General features: G+C 37.9%; 1 protein-coding gene across 8 annotated transcripts in view; it reads right to left on the reverse strand.

Moving 5' to 3' along the window:
- CSNK1G1 (casein kinase 1 gamma 1) overlaps positions 1-7,682 on the reverse strand; it is a 147,645-nt gene extending 139,963 nt beyond the window's left edge. For 5 of the 8 annotated variants that reach the window (XR_004950020.1, XM_016141084.2, XM_036217974.1 and 2 more), the window contains exon 1: positions 7,490-7,681. The gene's annotated coding sequence lies outside the window, so the exon portion shown is untranslated. Of the gene's footprint in view, positions 1-7,443 lie in introns of all 8 variants that reach the window. The other 3 variants (XM_036217977.1, XM_036217976.1, XM_016141087.2) reach the window with 2 other exon arrangements.
- Positions 7,683-8,324: the final 642 nt, after the last annotated feature.

The following is an 8,324-nucleotide window of genomic DNA, read 5'->3' on the forward strand; positions in this document are numbered from 1 at the left end:
CTAGATGACCAGAATATTTGGATGTCACAATACCAATTAAGGTTAAGACATTGTGGGTTGTTTATGGCAGAAGAGGTTGATTTCCTGGGTAGGTTGCTACAAGTTGTGAGTCAAAGATCTAGTTTTATATGTGATCTGGCCATTGTATGTTTGCATGTTCAGAAAAAAAAAAAAAAATGGGGGGAATTTTATAAGTCCGGGATAGGACAGGACAGTTATAAAGCCAACTGAAAGAGGATTCTAGCTAACAATTACTACTTAGGCTATGTAAGAAATAGTGTCTCAGTACAGCATTTTATTACTTTTAGATTAGATATTCCCACTCAGAGTCAGAACTGGGATTAACCAGGCAACTACAGTAGTAACCATGTACTCTTCCTACTCAATATTTGCCAGCTCAAGCTTCTGAGTAGTCGTCAACCAGTGTAATAAGAAGGAAACACAGGAGAGAGTGGCCAAGAAATCTGTATAGCTCAATCCTTGAGCTACAATAAAATGCAAGTGGCAAAAGACCTTAACTTTACTCATCACTCGAAAGTTCTGAATTTAGGTCTTCTTTACTATCTGAAAGAGTCATATGGCCACTACATTCAGCTCACACTTTCTAATGCCAATTTTAGTATATGTGCTCCCAAAGCGAGCATGCAATTACATATGTTAAACAAAGAATTAGGCACTTGTCAATTAACACTTAATGACCTAATATCAATCTTTTCGAAAAGGAAACTCAAGACTCTGAACAATGCTTCTAATTATATCTAAGAATTATAGGAAAATCTCTTTTCAAAACTGCTCTCCACAAATTATTTTATTCATTTTAGTTTCTTCAAAACAAAAGAAAACAAAAAAATGGGTTGGGGTGGGAGGAAGATATGAATTGGCAGACCCCAGAGGAATTTTAGGGCAGTGAAAATACTCTGTATGATAATGATGGATAAATGTTATTACAAAATTTTCCAAACTCATAGAATATACACACAAAGAATGAACCATGAGTTAAACTATGAACTTTGGGTGATAATGATGTGTCAATGTAGGTTCAATTGTAACAAATGTACCACTTTGGTGGGCATACTGATAATGGGAAAAGCTATACATATGTGGGGGGAGGGCATATGGGAAACCTTTGTACTTTTCCACTCAATTCTGCTGTGAATCCAAAACTGTTCTAAAAAATATTTTTTTAAAATACCACATTAACATTTTTATGATAGAAAATATTTATATAAAACAGTTGGACTTCCTTGTGCAAAACTACTAATATAGACACAACTCTTAAAACTTTCACAAAAATTAACTCAAAATAGGCCTTAGAACTCAATGTAGAACACTAAACTATAAAAATTCTCAAAGATAACACAGGAGAATATTTATGGGCTCTTAGGTTTGGCAATGAGATTTTAGATAGAACACCAAAAGTATGCTCAATGAAAGAAAAGTTAATAACTTGGACTTTATTAAAATTAAAAACTTTTGTGCTATGAAAGGCACTATTAAGAGAACAAAGACACAAGCCACAGCTTGGAAGAAAATATCTGCAAAACATATTTATCTGATAAAGGATTTGTATTCGAAATATGCAAAGAACACTTAAAACTCAACAATAGGAAAACAAACAACCCAATTTAATAATGGGCAAAAGATCTGGAAATCTCACCAAAGAAGATGTAAAAAATGCAAATAAGCATATGAACAGGTGCTCAACATTGTATATGTCATTAGCAAACTGCAAATTAAAACCCATATTATAATACCTAGAGTACAAAAAAACAAAATACTAAATGCCGACAAAGACGTGGAGCAATTGGAATGCTCATCCGTTGCTGATGGCAATGCAAAATGGTATAACCTCTTTGGAAGACAGTCTACCAGTTTCTTACAAAATTAAACACAGTCTTACCATAAGATCCAGCAATTGTGCTCTTAGGTATTTACAAAAAGGAGTTGAATGCTTATGTCTACACAAAACCCTGCATATGCATGTTTACAATAGCTTTATTAATAATCACCGAAAAATATAGAAGCGGCCAAGATGTTCTTCATTAGGTGAAGGGATAAACAGCTGTGGTACATTCATGTAACAGAAAATTATTCAGCAATAAAAGGAAATGAGTTATCTAGTCATAAAAAGACATGGAAGAACTTTAAATGCATATTGCTAAGTGAAAGAACACAGCCTGAAAAGGCTACATACTATATGATTCCAACTACATGAGACTTTGAAAAAGGCAAAACCATACAGACAATGAAAAGGTAAGTGGTTGCCAGGGATTATGGGGAAAGAAGAGGAGGGATGAATAGGTAAATCACAGGGCACTATTCTGAAACTGTAATGCTGGATACATGTCATTATGCATTTGTTAAAACCCACAGAACTATGCAATACAAAGAGTAAACCTTAATGAAAACTACGGTTTGTAGTTAATAATAATGTATCAATATTGGCAATATTGATTCATTAATTGTAACTAATGTACCACAATAATGCGAGATTTTAATAATAAGAGGAAAGGGTGGGAGTTACATGGATATGAGAGGTATGGAACTCTTTATGTGCTCAATCATTCTGTAAACCTAAAACTGCTCAAAAAACAGTCTTAATTTTCTAAAAGGTTGGGCCTCCACAATCTCAAAAAATATTATTGCTACTTTAGACTACAGAAATTCTAGTAAGTGAAAAATTCACTTAAAATCAAATTTAAATAAATTTTTTTAAAAAATTAACTTTAATCCCCTTGTATTTTTCCTGGTATTGGTCATGTTGATATCCCTGCTCACTAGCACCTGCATCAGAGAATGACAGCTAAGAAATGGAGAAGATATCCAGCTGGGAAGCTGCTTGACCAGTTATGGTTAGCAATTTAGCCTGAGGAACTAAAATGAGATCTGGTGATTATCATGGACACTCAAGCACACATAAAAACACACAAAACTTAAAACATTTTCGCATCACTCATTAATGCCAACAAATCAAAGTGTATTTAAAAATTTATCAAGAGGGATGTAAATATATGGTACTTTCGTTCAGAAGCCCAAAAGTCCTCAATGCCCCTTTTTGTAGGTTAAAAGAGTTAGAAAGTATAAGCTACAGAAATCAATGTGGGTCCAATGCTATGGTTCCTTAGAAATTTATGTGACATTTTGATGGAGACATCAAGCTGTAGCGTTTTGACAGCCTTACCCAGCACCCAGGTGTTACACAAGTCCTTTTTGATGGCAAAGGCAATAGCTACTGCTCACTCTGCTTTTCCAGCCAAGGCAAAATCCAAGAGAATATTCCTTTCCCTGGTATGCCAATGCTTCCATTGTGATGGGTGAGCAATTATTGAAGAACAATTCCCATTTCTGACACCTCAGCCCCTGCAATAACTACACTACCCACTTGACGCTTCTGGGTAACTAACAGAGTACAGTGGTGTAGGGGCAGTCCATCTGTCTTCCTACATCACTAGAACACTCCTGCTGCAAACAAAGTATGGCTCTCTTCTCTCCAGATGGCCCTCTTCAGGCCATATCCGGGATACGGCACTAGTTCTTAGTTTCTCAAAGATGCCTGGGTCTTTCTGGTCCATGCTATGTGCTACTGTAACCTGAACAAGTTATGGTCTTTTCCAGCTCAGTAAACCCAAAAGTCTGACCTCAAGATTTCTTAAGATCCAAAATGAAAAGTGACAAGTATGTGCCCTATGAACTGTACAGTACCATTTAGATGAAAACTATAGCAACTGGCATAAGGTAAGGCAAAACTCACTACTGAAAGAGTTTAAGTGGACGTATCACTTAATTAAAAATCCTCAGCAGAAGCTTTTCTTCTGGTTGTGACAAAAGGGAAACAAATTTATTCGGTATCATCACAATCCATTTTTTTTTTTTTTAGCAACATCCATCAAGAGTGGATTATGGTAAGTACTACTGACAATGCTTTATTAAGTGAATGATGACAAAGATACATGAGGCTAACCTAATGTTCACGTAGCCTAAAATAACAATTACTTTTAACCAATGTCTGTGATTTGTGTAACTCAATACATGTTCAGTGATATAGATGAACATATTATTTATATATACATACATATATATTCAGATTATATAACCTTAATCTGAGGATTTTTATTTTTGAAAAATAATCTGATGAATTCGAAGCCACAAAACATGAAGGGGTGAGGGAATGAGGAATCTGAAACAGATGGCATCTAATTTTTGTCCTGAGTCCATCTTGAACACAATCCCAATAATGTCAAAATCTAATTTAGCTCTCCAAGTAAGTAATCTACAAAACTGAAAATGTTAATTCTGAAGTAAATTCATTCTTTTTTTTCCTCCCTAGTTCTCAAAGTTTTTATATTAGGCAAAAATGAGTTAGAGAAAAGTTAGGAGTTTAAAAACTATCATTCTACAAACTCTAAAGTTCTTTCATGAAACTCTACATCCACTTATCTGAGAACATTGAAGCAGTTTCTATCAAGATTGGTAATATTAAAATCTGTCTATGATATCAGCCTTTTTTTTCTGGATACAATGATTATTTATCCTTATTAGAGAACACGTGTCTCCAAAAAGAAATATTCTTTAAAATAGAAAGAAGCTCTGGAAGAATACTCATTTGAGTAAAGCACTGCCTGGCATTTTAAAAATATTTCCATAGTAACTCTTTCACTCTGATTTGGCAGCACCAATAAAATTAACTGTATTTTGTTCATTATTTGATTACAGAATGTAGTAATTAAACCTTCCCAATCTTCTCTAAGACTTTCTGAGATCATCTAAGATATGAATATTAAAGAAAGGTTTAGCCATTTTTAGATTTCCTGACAAGCAAATTCCATAACTGACAACTGCAAAGATCTTTGGAATGGCCACATATTTTGAGTGGAAAGGGTCATTGAGAGAAGTATCATCTGTAACAGTCTCTATTGTTGTCTACAATTTAGATAATTTTTTTTCATCAGACAGCTAGTATCCTCTTATACCATAATGGTTTATTAATGTTTTATGAGAAGATAGGAGAAAAAAATGGAAACTTTTGATAGCTTTACTAAAGCAAAATAATATGGCCTCAAACTTAAAATTTGAAAAGTGATGAAAAAAAAAAAGATCCAGGAAAGCAAAGCTAAAAGCTTACAGATACACTAAGGACTTTACACTCTCAAAAAGCCACTTATAAAGCTGAATAACCTTACAAAAGCCTACAACTGTAGCAAAACATAATTTCAACTAAAAAAAAGTAGATACTTTATTAATAATTGAAAATCTATCCATCCATTTACCAATTTGACCAATATTTATTTATTGCCTGTTATGTAGCTGCAGAGGACAAAATTTAAAATAGTATTTCTACCTCAAAGAACGTGCAATATAGTTAAAGAGTTTTATCAGTTTAATTTTAAAAAAAAGTTCTACCCAGTTTAAAAGATAGACTCGGAAAAAAAAAAATCTTTGAAATTTTCTCTCAAAATTATGCAAAACCTATAAACCTCTCTAAAAACTAACACTGAATTACAAACTTTTTTCCCATTTTTCACATAAAAAGACTATTTAATAGTTTTTTGATTTTTATCCTCTGAGTATACATTTAAGAATTATTATCAGTTACATGAAAATGCGACTATATTAGCTGAAAATCTGACATACAATAGATTACATACATCATTTAAAAACTATTAAACAAATAAGTTATAAAGACTTCATGCTTCTGATTTATTTCTATATTCTCATGAATGATTTAAAGGCAGAAATTCATTCCACTTTCATTTATTTTACAGATTATACATATAAGAATTCTGTAAGTTTTGGTTAATAGTTTAAATCTAATCAAGATGAGCCATGTTACCAAGGTTGACTTTAATATAAAATTATAACTACTTTCTATTTTATGCCCCAATTTTAACTCTTTAGAGATGTCACGTCAATCACGTGTACGTACAATTTACATACATTACTTTTTAAAGTTTTTACCAGTCCATACTATACTCATTACAAATCTGAGAAAAACTTTTGAAACATTATTAGTCATTTTAATAAATGCACATAGTCTGTTTTATTTTTAAGAAACTACTGGTAACTGAATTCCATGCTTACTTATGGTCAATGTCCATGAACCACTAAAAGTCCTGTTATGTATATAAGTTTTGGAATATTTTCCTATTCCCTTCCTATCTCACACCTCATTCCACAAATCTGGGCTACCTCGACTGTATAAGATTAATGATAATCCATCTTTCAAAGGGAAGGTGCTTCCGTTTAAAGTGGGCTGTTACTTAAATACAATACCCTCCCCCTTACAATACTGGTAAGAATTTTAACTCATTTTACTTATGAAGAAAATGAATCCGATAGGTCCATGACTTGCCCAGGTCAACAACAAACCAGTGGCAGTCTGGGTTCAATCCCAGATTTACCTACCTCAAAGCCAATACTTCCACTTGACCACAATTATCTCCTTAAAAGATTAAGAGACAAGCTCAAAAGCAATCTTGTCTCTCTAAACATATATATTCTGAGACATCTATCACCACACAATACCTATGATTCAGTCACTGATTGAAATACAAACGAAGAGGATCTTTCTGCTTCATTTAAACTAGGACAAGCTTACTGGCAAGTAAAACAAGAGGTTGGAAAAGGCTTGCCTCAACATGTCTCCCCTAGACCTCTATATCGATACGATTCCCCTAGTCTATTTTTTAGAAACACCCATATCTACCAAACAAGGTTATGCCGGACTAGTCTATAGTTTGGTGCTTGTCTCAGAACTGCACTTTCCTAAGGTAATTCATACCAGCTCTAATATCGAACTGGGAGACTTTGCTGAATATGCCATTCTGGCACTTCCCAAACACCTGAAGTATCATTTAAAAGCAGCAAACCCAGTTCCACCCCCTTTCTCTTACGCTGCGATGCTTGCCTACTTGGCGGGGTACAGCTCCTGTAGGACGCTGGGGTGAGAGCAGTAAAGGAAGAAGTGGGGGAAGCGCACGGAAGTTGGGTGGAGGGAGGTCTCCTCACCCACTCTTATTGCCCTAGCTATGCCAAGGGCGGCTCCCCACGGTGCCCAGCCGACTCACAACCCCCACAACCCTCGAATCTGGGTTCTGTCCCAGCGGGGTGGACTGGGGAAGCAGGCATTGGATTGCCCCAACCACCTCCCCGAGGTCTACGTTCTCCTTTGGGGCCCGAAGGATGCTCCACCTTTCAGAGCGAGCCCTCCAGGTGGCAAACTCCCCGTCCACACCGGCCGAAGTCTTCTGCATCCAAGGGGGCGCCTTCTCCGCAACCTACACCCGGCCACTAGAAACTCTGCGCCCGCGGTGTCCTCCCAACCCCTACACTCCCCCGCAACCCTCCACAGATACACATGCCGGCCTGCGCCCCACCCAGGATCTCGGCGTCCCCCTCCCTGACCCAGCGAAGGGCCCCCTACCAGCCCCAGAAAAACACACACACCCTCCGGCTGCAGTCTCTCGGACCCCGCCGAAGCCGGAGCGAGTACCTGGTCCGGCCGTGCTCGGGTCTCAGAAGGGTCGAGCGCGATCCCCTCCCGCGCCGAACGCTTCTCTATCCACCCGCAGCGGTTGCTTCTCTCTCTCCCAGGAACGGGAGGGAGGAGAGGTGTGGGAGGGGAGGGGGAAGGCGAGGAGCCGAAGGGGCGGCAGGAGCCGTACCGGAACCACTAGCACTGGCCCCACCCTCGGCCTGGCGCTGAGCACCCGGGTGCTCTGGATAGGACAAACTTACAGCAAGCAGCGAGAAATGGACACCACCACTTCCGGGTCATCCCCGCTACTGCCACTCCTTAGCAACCGCGTGGGGTTGCTAAGCGGAAGCGCCTTCAAAGACAACCACCCCCATTTCTTCTGGGACTATCAGGAGGTAGCGGCGTGTGCTCCTCTTTGGCAACATCCTATTACCTTCTACACCTAGTCTTAGACCGAGCAAACGCTTCGTAGCCCAAGTAACAAGCCCATCCTGCTTTTTCCTTCAGCTGTACTCCTCCACCAGCCCCCAGCCAACATATACACCTGCTCCTTCCCGCCCTGAGTCCCAGGCCAACCCACTGGCTCCTCCTAAGGCTCTCTCTGGTCCCTCGTGGGAGTTATTTTCCGGTGGTTTAGCAAGCATCTCCCTCTTGTGGATTTTCAGTTGTGTTTCAACTGGGTTTAAAAAATCTTCAATGTTATGAATGTTACACTTAGCTCTCCTCTAACAGCCCCTGAAATGCGATGGTGAGATAAGTTTTGCCTTCACTTATCTTTTGGAAGGATTGTACGTTTGTGTATGATCTGGAAATAACCTAGTTGAATGTAAGAGAAAAACAAAGATTTGTT

This window comes from Rousettus aegyptiacus, unplaced genomic scaffold, assembly GCF_014176215.1.
Source record: "Rousettus aegyptiacus isolate mRouAeg1 unplaced genomic scaffold, mRouAeg1.p scaffold_m13_p_3, whole genome shotgun sequence".
Taxonomy (NCBI): Eukaryota; Metazoa; Chordata; class Mammalia; order Chiroptera; family Pteropodidae; genus Rousettus; species Rousettus aegyptiacus.